This window comes from Channa argus, unplaced genomic scaffold (genome assembly GCF_033026475.1).
Source record: "Channa argus isolate prfri unplaced genomic scaffold, Channa argus male v1.0 Contig053, whole genome shotgun sequence".
NCBI classification, from domain to species: domain Eukaryota; kingdom Metazoa; phylum Chordata; class Actinopteri; order Anabantiformes; family Channidae; genus Channa; species Channa argus.
Window position 1 is genome coordinate 223,825 of NW_027125272.1, and position 12,172 is coordinate 235,996.

At 43.8% G+C, this 12,172-nt stretch overlaps 10 non-coding genes across 10 annotated transcripts; all 10 read right to left on the bottom strand.

Annotated features, from left to right (window-relative positions):
- Window positions 1-454: 454 nt before the first annotated feature.
- trnas-aga (transfer RNA serine (anticodon AGA)) lies at window positions 455-536 on the bottom strand. The gene has a single exon. It is a non-coding gene; the product is annotated as a tRNA-Ser (tRNA).
- Window positions 537-1,825: 1,289 nt separating this feature from the next.
- trnay-gua (transfer RNA tyrosine (anticodon GUA)) lies at window positions 1,826-1,912 on the bottom strand. Its single transcript is given in 2 exon segments — window positions 1,826-1,861; window positions 1,876-1,912. It is a non-coding gene; the product is annotated as a tRNA-Tyr (tRNA).
- A 1,124-nt stretch (window positions 1,913-3,036) lies between these two features.
- On the bottom strand, window positions 3,037-3,118 carry trnas-aga (transfer RNA serine (anticodon AGA)). The gene has a single exon. It is a non-coding gene; the product is annotated as a tRNA-Ser (tRNA).
- A 1,289-nt stretch (window positions 3,119-4,407) lies between these two features.
- trnay-gua (transfer RNA tyrosine (anticodon GUA)) lies at window positions 4,408-4,494 on the bottom strand. Its single transcript is given in 2 exon segments — window positions 4,408-4,443; window positions 4,458-4,494. It is a non-coding gene; the product is annotated as a tRNA-Tyr (tRNA).
- A 1,175-nt stretch (window positions 4,495-5,669) lies between these two features.
- On the bottom strand, window positions 5,670-5,751 carry trnas-aga (transfer RNA serine (anticodon AGA)). The gene has a single exon. It is a non-coding gene; the product is annotated as a tRNA-Ser (tRNA).
- A 1,289-nt stretch (window positions 5,752-7,040) lies between these two features.
- On the bottom strand, window positions 7,041-7,127 carry trnay-gua (transfer RNA tyrosine (anticodon GUA)). The gene is given in 2 exon segments: window positions 7,041-7,076; window positions 7,091-7,127. It is a non-coding gene; the product is annotated as a tRNA-Tyr (tRNA).
- A 1,124-nt stretch (window positions 7,128-8,251) lies between these two features.
- Window positions 8,252-8,333, bottom strand: trnas-aga (transfer RNA serine (anticodon AGA)). The gene has a single exon. It is a non-coding gene; the product is annotated as a tRNA-Ser (tRNA).
- Window positions 8,334-9,139: 806 nt separating this feature from the next.
- On the bottom strand, window positions 9,140-9,226 carry trnay-gua (transfer RNA tyrosine (anticodon GUA)). Its single transcript is given in 2 exon segments — window positions 9,140-9,175; window positions 9,190-9,226. It is a non-coding gene; the product is annotated as a tRNA-Tyr (tRNA).
- A 1,175-nt stretch (window positions 9,227-10,401) lies between these two features.
- Window positions 10,402-10,483, bottom strand: trnas-aga (transfer RNA serine (anticodon AGA)). Its single transcript has one exon. It is a non-coding gene; the product is annotated as a tRNA-Ser (tRNA).
- Window positions 10,484-11,772: 1,289 nt separating this feature from the next.
- trnay-gua (transfer RNA tyrosine (anticodon GUA)) lies at window positions 11,773-11,859 on the bottom strand. Its single transcript is given in 2 exon segments — window positions 11,773-11,808; window positions 11,823-11,859. It is a non-coding gene; the product is annotated as a tRNA-Tyr (tRNA).
- Between the last annotated feature and the right edge of the window lie 313 nt (window positions 11,860-12,172).

Below are 12,172 nucleotides of genomic sequence, written 5' to 3' on the forward strand. Positions count from 1 at the left end.
ACAAGAGTTGTGTTTTTTTCCCCACATTTTTTTAAAGAGAGAGTGCAAACACAACAACTAAAAACTATATACAATAACAATTTAAAACCTGTCTATATACAAAACCCCAAAACACTAACAAATTACACCATCCCTGGATTAGGTGCCAAGTCCAGCTGACAAAAGATTTTAATGACATTTAGTTTAAAAGGCTAATGTGGTTGGAAGGCGGATCCACTATGTTGCAATGTAATTGCTCACTGTAGTTCGTTTTGGTCAGCATGGTATTTGTTTAGGACTATTCAGCCTTTACAATGTGCAGCAGCATATTCATTAATATACAGTACAATGCCTCAGCAGATGTTCCCAACACTTTCCCAATTGGTACTGAAAAACAAGCTAGGAACACAACACTAATTATGCAATGGTCAATCAAGAACCTTATCCAAGGTAAAACAACATCAGGGGAACTTCACGTTGTTGGCAGGATTCGAACCTGCGCGGGGAGACCCCAATGGATTTCTAGTCCATCGCCTTAACCACTCGGCCACAACAACACTCCTGGAGGCTCACGCGAAGGTGGCTAGGCCACCGTCTGTTGATTCCAGGGGTCTCAAACTCAAATTACCTGAGGGCTGCAGGACGCAGAGTCTGGGTGTGGCTGGGCTGCATCAGGTATTCCACTGAAAAAGCTTTGTTCAAAAAATCTAATCTTCTCAAACATCACTACTAACAGTTCTTTAACTATAATGGGTTCTTGTGAACATTAACGGTTTTTCTAAACATGGCTTCTCTTGCCTGCTTCCTGCTGCCAGAGACCTGGCAGCGCTTCCTCTCACATAGCTGAGCCACATTTGGCTTGAGCGAGGAAGCAGTTGACACCCTCACTATGGCTTGAAGAAGATCGTCAGTAAGTCTCGACCTGTACTTGGACTTTTTGAAGTTATAGAAAAACTTTTTGCACAAATATGTGCTCCCAAAAAGGCACAGGCTCAGGGGAGCCGGGGGTCAATTTTCTCGACAGCGACCGGGCTGTTCATTATCAGCTGGGACAACATTAATTATTTATTATATAAAACAATGGGATGCAGCCATGGAGGCGTTATTCACTGGCTTTTAGTTTCTATAATAACCCCATGGATTCAGCTGTACGTCCTACCCAACACCAATGTTCTGTTGCTTATGTAACCGAGGCAGGTAAGCCTTTGATGAGGCTCCAGCCTGACTCCGAAGCGGGACGGCGGGCGGGAGCTGGCTGAATGGCCCCATTGAAGGTCCACACCCATTAGTGACATCGTCAACGGAACGTCGGTGTTGGTCCTTAACGGCGGTAACATTGACTTCGTCCAGCTCGAAGTCAAACATTCTCATTTCAAACACAGTAACAAGTAGGAATTCTATGACGGCTATGTGATGTTACACGAGCGCCTCCATAGTTGTGCAATGTTTCTCTGCTTGCATCAACCCCGGCTGATGGCCCGCCCTCGGGAGCCATATAGTCCAGTGTGATTGGTAGGTTCGTTCAGCTCCAGCTTGCACAAAAAAAGGAACCTTCTGCACACAACGCGGGAAAGTGCCATTCGTATAGAACTCGCTGGCCGCACTAAAGATTAAACTTTCATATCGTCCTGAGGGCCACAAAATATTGTCTCGCAGGCCGCAAGCTTGAGAACCCTGTTTTAATCCATGGTCAAAAGCAGTCCTGTAAATTGGAGCAGGAGCTTTGGTGAGTAAAGGCAACATGTTGCAGAGCTTTGAAAAAATGTCCTTGCAGCGGGAGATGTTAGTATAGGGACAAGTAGCCATGGCGTTAGAGCAGTACCTGGACTGTTCCGCCAAAATGTTCTCCTTCGAGCCGGAGTTGAACCAGCGACCTAAGGATCCCAGCTGACTAACCTACAGTCCTCCGCTCTACCAACTGAGCTATCGAAGGGTGGGGAGGGACTTGTTCTACGTACCTCTAACCCAGAAGATTAGAGGTAAGAAGATTAGGTGCCAAGTCCAGCTGACAAAAGATGTCAATGACATTTAGTTTAACAGACTAACGTGGTTGGAGGGCGGATCCACTATGGTGTAATGTAACTGCTCACTGTAGTTTGTTTTGGTCAGCATGGCATTTTTTTAGGAATATTCAGACTTTACAATGCAGATCTTCCCAACACTTTCCTAAATGGTACTGAAAAACTAGCTAGGGACACTGGTTGAAAAGGGAATTTTAAGGGGGGGGAAGAAAAAAGAAGAGAGGAAGGGGGGAAGAGAAACAGAAAGAAAAGGAGAAAAATTCAATATAAAATCCATAATACACAGTAACAGTAACACAGAAAGTGTCAATACTTCAGCATACATTGAGATATGGTTCAAATTCATTTTAAACATGAATTAGGGCAAATCATTAGAATCACATCTTAATATAAACACCTCAACCACCCATTATTACCTCAATATAAACACATAGTAGGGTGACAGATTCTATTAAAAATCTCTTAATGAAAACTGGTATATGAAACCCAGCAAATGAAATACTGATTGTGCACCTAACACACTCTTGCCAGGATTTGCACCTGGAGTCTTCCACCCAAAGGATGGATGTGTTGCTATTACACCACAAGGGTTGTGTTTTTTTCCCCACATTTTTTTAAAGAGAGAGTGCAAACACAACAACTAAAAACTATATACAATAACAATTTAAAACCTGTCTATATACAAAACCCCAAAACACTAACAAATTACACCATCCCTGGATTAGGTGCCAAGTCCAGCTGACAAAAAATTTTAATGACATTTAGTTTAAAAGCTAATGTGGTTGGAAGGCGGATCCACTATGTTGCAATGTAATTGCTCACTGTAGTTTGTTTTGGTCAGCATGGTATTTATTTAGGACTATTCAGCCTTTACAATGTGCAGCAGCATATTCATTAATATACAGTACAATGCCTCAGCAGATGTTCCCAACACTTTCCCAATTGGTACTGAAAAACAAGCTAGGAACACAACACTAATTATGCAATGGTCAATCAAGAATCTTATCCAAGGTAAAACAACATCAGGGGAACTTCACATTGTTGGCAGGATTCGAACCTGCGCGGGGAGACCCCAATGGATTTCTAGTCCATCACCTTAACCACTCGGCCACAACAACACTCCTGGAGGCTCACGCGAAGGTGGCTAGGCCACCGTCTGTTGATTCCAGGGGTCTCAAACTCAAATTACCTGAGGGCTGCAGGATGCAGAGTCTGGGTGTGGCTGGGCTGCATCAGGTATTCCACTGAAAAAGCTTTGTTCAAAAAATCTAATCTTCTCAAACATCACTACTAACAGTTCTTTAACTATAATGGGTTCTTTTGAACATTAACGGTTTTTGTAAACATGGCTTCTCTTGCCTGCTTCCTGCTGCCAGAGACCTGGCAGCGCTTCCTCTCACATAGCTGAGCCACATTTGGCTTGAGCGAGGAAGCAGTTGACACCCTCACTATGGCTTGAAGAAGATCGTCAGTAAGTCTCGACCTGTACTTGGACTTTTTGAAGTTATAGAAAAACTTTTTGCACAAATATGTGCTCCCAAAAAGGCACAGGCTCAGGGGAGCCGGGGGTCAATTTTCTCGACAGCGACCGGGCTGTTCATTATCAGCTGGGACAACATTAATTATTTATTATATAAAACAATGGGATGCAGCCATGGAGGCGTTATTCACTGGCTTTTAGTTTCTATAATAACCCCATGGATTCAGCTGTACGTCCTACCCAACACCGATGTTCTGTTGCTTATGTAACCGAGGCAGGTAAGCCTTTGATGAGGCTCCAGCCTGACTCCGAAGCGGGACGGCGGGCGGGAGCTGGCTGAATGGCCCCATTGAAGGTCCACACCCATTAGTGACATCGTCAACGGAACGTCGGTGTTGGTCCTTAACGGCGGTAACATTGACTTCGTCCAGCTCGAAGTCAAACATTCTCATTTCAAACACAGTAACAAGTAGGAATTCTATGACGGCTATGTGATGTTACACGAGCGCCTCCATAGTTGTGCAATGTTTCTCTGCTTGCATCAACCCCGGCTGATGGCCCGCCCTCGGGAGCCATATAGTCCAGTGTGATTGGTAGGTTCGTTCAGCTCCAGCTTGCACAAAAAAAGGAACCTTCTGCACACAACGCGGGAAAGTGCCATTCGTATAGAACTCACTGGCCGCACTAAAGATTAAACTTTCATATCGTCCTGAGGGCCACAAAATATTGTCTCGCAGGCCGCAAGCTTGAGAACCCTGTTTTAATCCATGGTCAAAAGCAGTCCTGTAAATTGGAGCAGGAGCTTTGGTGAGTAAAGGCAACATGTTGCAGAGCTTTGAAAAAATGTCCTTGCAGCGGGAGATGTTAGTATAGGGACAAGTAGCCATGGCGTTAGAGCAGTACCTGGACTGGTCCGCCAAAATGTTCTCCTTCGAGCCGGAGTTGAACCAGCAACCTAAGGATCCCAGCTGACTAACCTACAGTCCTCCGCTCTACCAACTGAGCTATCGAAGGGTGGGGAGGGACTTGTTCTACGTACTTCTAATGCAGAAGATGGTAACAATCCATGTACGTACGTAACCATCTTTTAGTTACACCGGCTCATGCTTTTCTCTGGATTAGGTGCCAAGTCCAGCTGACAAAAGATGTCAATGACATTTAGTTTAACAGACTAACGTGGTTGGAATGCGGATCCACTATGGTGTAATGTAATTGCTCACTGTAGTTTGTTTTGGTCAGCATGGCATTTTTTTAGGACTATTCAGACTTTACAATGCAGATGTTCCCAACACTTTCATAAATGGTACTGAAAAACTAGCTAGGGTCACTGGTTGAAAAGGGAATTTTAAGGGGGGGGGAAGAAAAAAGAAGAGAGGAAGGGGGGAAGAGAAACAGAAAGAAAAGGAGAAAAATTCAATATAAAATCCATAATACACAGTAACAGTAACACAGAAAGTGTCAATACTTCAGCATACATTGAGATATGGTTCAAATTCATTTTAAACATGAATTAGGGCAAATCATTAGAATCACATCTTAATATAAACACCTCAACCACCCATTATTACCTCAATATAAACACATAGTAGGGTGACAGATTCTATTAAAAATCTCTTAAAGAAAACTGGTATATGAAACCCAGCAAATGAAATACTGATTGTGCACCTAACACACTCTTGCCAGGATTTGCACCTGGAGTCTTCCACCCAAAGGATGGATGTGTTGCTATTACACCACAAGAGTTGTGTTTTTTTCCCCACATTTTTTTAAAGAGAGAGTGCAAACACAACAACTAAAAACTATATACAATAACAATTTAAAACCTGTCTATATACAAAACCCCAAAACACTAACAAATTACACCATCCCTGGATTAGGTGCCAAGTCCAGCTGACAAAAGATGTTAATGACATTTAGTTTAACAGGCTAATGTGGTTGGAAGGCGGATCCACTATGTTGCAATGTAGTTGCTCACTGTAGTTTGTTTTGGTCAGCATGGTATTTGTTTAGGACTATTCAGCCTTTACAATGTGCAGCAGCAGATTCATTAATATACAGTACAATGCCTCAGCAGATGTTCCCAACACTTTCCCAATTGGTACTGAAAAACAAGCTAGGAACACAACACTAATTATGCAATGGTCAATCAAGAACCTTATCCAAGGTAAAACAACATCAGGGGAGCTTCACATTGTTGGCAGGATTCGAACCTGCGCGGGGAGACCCCAATGGATTTCTAGTCCATCGCCTTAACCACTCGGCCACAACAACACTCCTGGAGGCTCACGCGAAGGTGGCTAGGCCACCGTCTGTTGATTCCAGGGGTCTCAAACTCAAATTACCTGAGGGCTGCAGGACGCAGAGTCTGGGTGTGGCTGGGCTGCATCAGGTATTCCAATGAAAAAGCTTTGTTCAAAAAATCTAATCTTCTCAAACATCACTACTAACAGTTCTTTAACTATAATGGGTTCTTGTGAACATGAACGGTTTTTCTAAACATGGCTTCTCTTGCCTGCTTCCTGCTGCCAGAGACCTGGCAGCGCTTCCTCTCACATAGCTGAGCCACATTTGGCTTGAGCGAGGAAGCAGTTGACACCCTCACTATGGCTTGAAGAAGATCGTCAGTAAGTCTCGACCTGTACTTGGACTTTTTGAAGTTATAGAAAAACTTTTTGCACAAATATGTGCTCCCAAAAAGGCACAGGCTCAGGGGAGCCGGGGGTCAATTTTCTCGACAGCGACCGGGCTGTTCATTATCAGCTGGGACAACATTAATTATTTATTATATAAAACAATGGGATGCAGCCATGGAGGCGTTATTCACTGGCTTTTAGTTTCTATAATAACCCCATGGATTCAGCTGTACGTCCTACCCAACACCGATGTTCTGTTGCTTATGTAACCGAGGCAGGTAAGCCTTTGATGAGGCTCCAGCCTGACTCCGAAGCGGGACGGCGGGCGGGAGCTGGCTGAATGGCCCCATTGAAGGTCCACACCCATTAGTGACATCGTCAACGGAACGTCGGTGTTGGTCCTTAACGGCGGTAACATTGACTTCGTCCAGCTCGAAGTCAAACATTCTCATTTCAAACACAGTAACAAGTAGGAATTCTATGACGGCTATGTGATGTTACACGAGCGCCTCCATAGTTGTGCAATGTTTCTCTGCTTGCATCAACCCCGGCTGATGGCCCGCCCTCGGGAGCCATATAGTCCAGTGTGATTGGTAGGTTCGTTCAGCTCCAGCTTGCACAAAAAAAGGAACCTTCTGCACACAACGCGGGAAAGTGCCATTCGTATAGAACTCGCTGGCCGCACTAAAGATTAAACTTTCATATCGTCCTGAGGGCCACAAAATATTGTCTCGCAGGCCGCAAGCTTGAGAACCCTGTTTTAATCCATGGTCAAAAGCAGTCCTGTAAATTGGAGCAGGAGCTTTGGTGAGTAAAGGCAACATGTTGCAGAGCTTTGAAAAAATGTCCTTGCAGCGGGAGATGTTAGTATAGGGACAAGTAGCCATGGCGTTAGAGCAGTACCTGGACTGTTCCGCCAAAATGTTCTCCTTCGAGCCGGAGTTGAACCAGCGACCTAAGGATCCCAGCTGACTAACCTACAGTCTTCCGCTCTACCAACTGAGCTATCGAAGGGTGGGGAGGGACTTGTTCTACGTACCTCTAATCCAGAAGATTAGAGGTAAGAAGATTAGGTGCCAAGTCCAGCTGACAAAAGATGTCAATGACATTTAGTTTAACAGACTAACGTGGTTGGAAGGCGGATCCACTATGGTGTAATGTAACTGCTCACTGTAGTTTGTTTTGGTCAGCATGGCATTTTTTTAGGAATATTCAGACTTTACAATGCAGATCTTCCCAACACTTTCCTAAATGGTACTGAAAAACTAGCTAGGGACACTGGTTGAAAAGGGAATTTTAAGGGGAGGGAAGAAAAAAGAAGAGAGGAAGGGGGGAAGAGAAACAGAAAGAAAAGGAGAAAAATTCAATATAAAATCCATAATACACAGTAACAGTAACACAGAAAGTGTCAATACTTCAGCATACATTGAGATATGGTTCAAATTCATTTTAAACATGAATTAGGGCAAATCATTAGAATCACATCTTAATATAAACACCTCAACCACCCATTATTACCTCAATATAAACACATAGTAGGGTGACAGATTCTATTAAAAATCTCTTAATGAAAACTGGTATATGAAACCCAGCAAATGAAATACTGATTGTGCACCTAACACACTCTTGCCAGGATTTGCACCTGGAGTCTTCCACCCAAAGGATGGATGTGTTGCTATTACACCACAAGAGTTGTGTTTTTTTCCCCACATTTTTTTAAAGAGAGAGTGCAAACACAACAACTAAAAACTATATACAATAACAATTTAAAACCTGTCTATATACAAAACCCCAAAACACTAACAAATTACACCATCCCTGGATTAGGTGCCAAGTCCAGCTGACAAAGATTTTAATGACATTTAGTTTAAAAGGCTAATGTGGTTGGAAGGCGGATCCACTATGTTGCAATGTAATTGCTCACTGTAGTTTGTTTTGGTCAGCATGGTATTTGTTTAGGGCTTTTCAGCCTTTACAATGTGCAGCAGCAGATTCATTAATATACAGTACAATGCCTCAGCAGATGTTCCCAACACTTTCCCAATTGGTACTGAAAAACAAGCTAGGAACACAACACTAATTATGCAATGGTCAATCAAGAACCTTATCCAAGGTAAAACAACATCAGGGGAACTTCACATTGTTGGCAGGATTCGAACCTGCGCGGGGAGACCCCAATGGATTTCTAGTCCATCGCCTTAACCACTCGGCCACAACAACACTCCTGGAGGCTCACGCGAAGGTGGCTAGCCCACCGTCTGTTGATTCCAGGGGTCTCAAACTCAAATTACCTGAGGGCTGCAGGACGCAGAGTCTGGGTGTGGCTGGGCTGCATCAGGTATTCCACTGAAAAAGCTTTGTTCAAAAAATCTAATCTTCTCAAACATCACTACTAACAGTTCTTTAACTATAATGGGTTCTTGTGAACATGAACGGTTTTTCTAAACATGGCTTCTCTTGCCTGCTTCCTGCTGCCAGAGACCTGGCAGCGCTTCCTCTCACATAGCTGAGCCACATTTGGCTTGAGCGAGGAAGCAGTTGACACCCTCACTATGGCTTGAAGAAGATCGTCAGTAAGTCTCGACCTGTACTTGGACTTTTTGAAGTTATAGAAAAACTTTTTGCACAAATATGTGCTCCCAAAAAGGCACAGGCTCAGGGGAGCCGGGGGTCAATTTTCTCGACAGCGACCGGGCTGTTCATTATCAGCTGGGACAACATTAATTATTTATTATATAAAACAATGGGATGCAGCCATGGAGGCGTTATTCACTGGCTTTTAGTTTCTATAATAACCCCATGGATTCAGCTGTACGTCCTACCCAACACCAATGTTCTGTTGCTTATGTAACCGAGGCAGGTAAGCCTTTGATGAGGCTCCAGCCTGACTGGCAGCAGGAGCTTTGGTGAGTAAAGGCAACATGTTGCAGAGCTTTGAAAAAATGTCCTTGCAGCGGGAGATGTTAGTATAGGGACAAGTAGCCATGGCGTTAGAGCAGTACCTGGACTGTTCCGCCAAAATGTTCTCCTTCGAGCCGGAGTTGAACCAGCGACCTAAAGATCCCAGCTGACTAACCTACAGTCCTCCGCTCTACCAACTGAGCTATCGAAGGGTGGGGAGGGACTTGTTCTACGTACTTCTAATGCAGAAGATGGTAACAATCCATGTACGTACGTAACCATCTTTTAGTTACACCGGCTTATGCTTGTCTCTGGATTAGGTGCCAAGTCCAGCTGACAAAAGATGTCAATGACATTTAGTTTAACAGACTAACGTGGTTGGAATGCGGATCCACTATGGTGTAATGTAATTGCTCACTGTAGTTTGTTTTGGTCAGCATGGCATTTTTTTAGGACTATTCAGACTTTACAATGCAGATGTTCCCAACACTTTCATAAATGGTACTGAAAAACTAGCTAGGGACACTGGTTGAAAAGGGAATTTTAAGGGGGGGGGAAGAAAAAAGAAGAGAGGAAGGGGGGAAGAGAAACAGAAAGAAAAGGAGAAAAATTCAATATAAAATCCATAATACACAGTAACAGTAACACAGAAAATGTCAATACTTCAGCATACATTGAGATATGGTTCAAATTCATTTTAAACATGAATTAGGGCAAATCATTAGAATCACATCTTAATATAAACACCTCAACCACCCATTATTACCTCAATATAAACACATAGTAGGGTGACAGATTCTATTAAAAATCTCTTAATGAAAACTGGTATATGAAACCCAGCAAATGAAATACTGATTGTGCACCTAACACACTCTTGCCAGGATTTGCACCTGGAGTCTTCCACCCAAAGGATGGATGTGTTGCTATTACACCACAAGAGTTGTGTTTTTTTCCCCACATTTTTTTAAAGAGAGAGTGCAAACACAACAACTAAAAACTATATACAATAACAATTTAAAACCTGTCTATATACAAAACCCCAAAACACTAACAAATTACACCATCCCTGGATTAGGTGCCAAGTCCAGCTGACAAAAGATGTTAATGACATTTAGTTTAACAGGCTAATGTGGTTGGAAGGCGGATCCACTATGTTGCAATGTAGTTGCTCACTGTAGTTTGTTTTGGTCAGCATGGTATTTGTTTAGGACTATTCAGCCTTTACAATGTGCAGCAGCAGATTCATTAATATACAGTACAATGCCTCAGCAGATGTTCCCAACACTTTCCCAATTGGTACTGAAAAACAAGCTAGGAACACAACACTAATTATGCAATGGTCAATCAAGAACCTTATCCAAGGTAAAACAACATCAGGGGAACTTCACATTGTTGGCAGGATTCGAACCTGCGCGGGGAGACCCCAATGGATTTCTAGTCCATCGCCTTAACCACTCGGCCACAACAACACTCCTGGAGGCTCACGCGAAGGTGGCTAGGCCACCGTCTGTTGATTCCAGGGGTCTCAAACTCAAATTACCTGAGGGCTGCAGGACGCAGAGTCTGGGTGTGGCTGGGCTGCATCAGGTATTCCACTGAAAAAGCTTTGTTCAAAAAATCTAATCTTCTCAAACATCACTACTAACAGTTCTTTAACTATAATGGGTTCTTGTGAACATGAACGGTTTTTCTAAACATGGCTTCTCTTGCCTGCTTCCTGCTGCCAGAGACCTGGCAGCGCTTCCTCTCACATAGCTGAGCCACATTTGGCTTGAGCGAGGAAGCAGTTGACACCCTCACTATGGCTTGAAGAAGATCGTCAGTAAGTCTCGACCTGTACTTGGACTTTTTGAAGTTATAGAAAAACTTTTTGCACAAATATGTGCTCCCAAAAAGGCACAGGCTCAGGGGAGCCGGGGGTCAATTTTCTCGACAGCGACCGGGCTGTTCATTATCAGCTGGGACAACATTAATTATTTATTATATAAAACAATGGGATGCAGCCATGGAGGCGTTATTCACTGGCTTTTAGTTTCTATAATAACCCCATGGATTCAGCTGTACGTCCTACCCAACACCGATGTTCTGTTGCTTATGTAACCGAGGCAGGTAAGCCTTTGATGAGGCTCCAGCCTGACTCCGAAGCGGGACGGCGGGCGGGAGCTGGCTGAATGGCCCCATTGAAGGTCCACACCCATTAGTGACATCGTCAACGGAACGTCGGTGTTGGTCCTTAACGGCGGTAACATTGACTTCGTCCAGCTCGAAGTCAAACATTCTCATTTCAAACACAGTAACAAGTAGGAATTCTATGACGGCTATGTGATGTTACACGAGCGCCTCCATAGTTGTGCAATGTTTCTCTGCTTGCATCAACCCCGGCTGATGGCCCGCCCTCGGGAGCCATATAGTCCAGTGTGATTGGTAGGTTCGTTCAGCTCCAGCTTGCACAAAAAAAGGAACCTTCTGCACACAACGCGGGAAAGTGCCATTCGTATAGAACTCGCTGGCCGCACTAAAGATTAAACTTTCATATCGTCCTGAGGGCCACAAAATATTGTCTCGCAGGCCGCAAGCTTGAGAACCCTGTTTTAATCCATGGTCAAAAGCAGTCCTGTAAATTGGAGCAGGAGCTTTGGTGAGTAAAGGCAACATGTTGCAGAGCTTTGAAAAAATGTCCTTGCAGCGGGAGATGTTAGTATAGGGACAAATAGCCATGGCGTTAGAGCAGTACCTGGACTTTTCCGCCAAAATGTTCTCCTTCGAGCCGGAGTTGAACCAGCGACTTAAGGATCCCAGCTGACTAACCTACAGTCCTCCGCTCTACCAACTGAGCTATCGAAGGGTGGGGAGGGACTTGTTCTACGTACCTCTAATCCAGAAGATTAGAGGTAAGAAGATTAGGTGCCAAGTCCAGCTGACAAAAGATGTCAATGACATTTAGTTTAACAGACTAACGTGGTTGGAAGGCGGATCCACTATGGTGTAATGTAACTGCTCACTGTAGTTTGTTTTGGTCAGCATGGCATTTTTTTAGGACTATTCAGACTTTACAATGCAGATCTTCCCAACACTTTCCTAAATGGTACTGAAAAACTAGCTAGGGACACTGGTTGAAAAGGGAATTTTAAGGGGGGGGAAGAAAAAAGAAGAGAGGA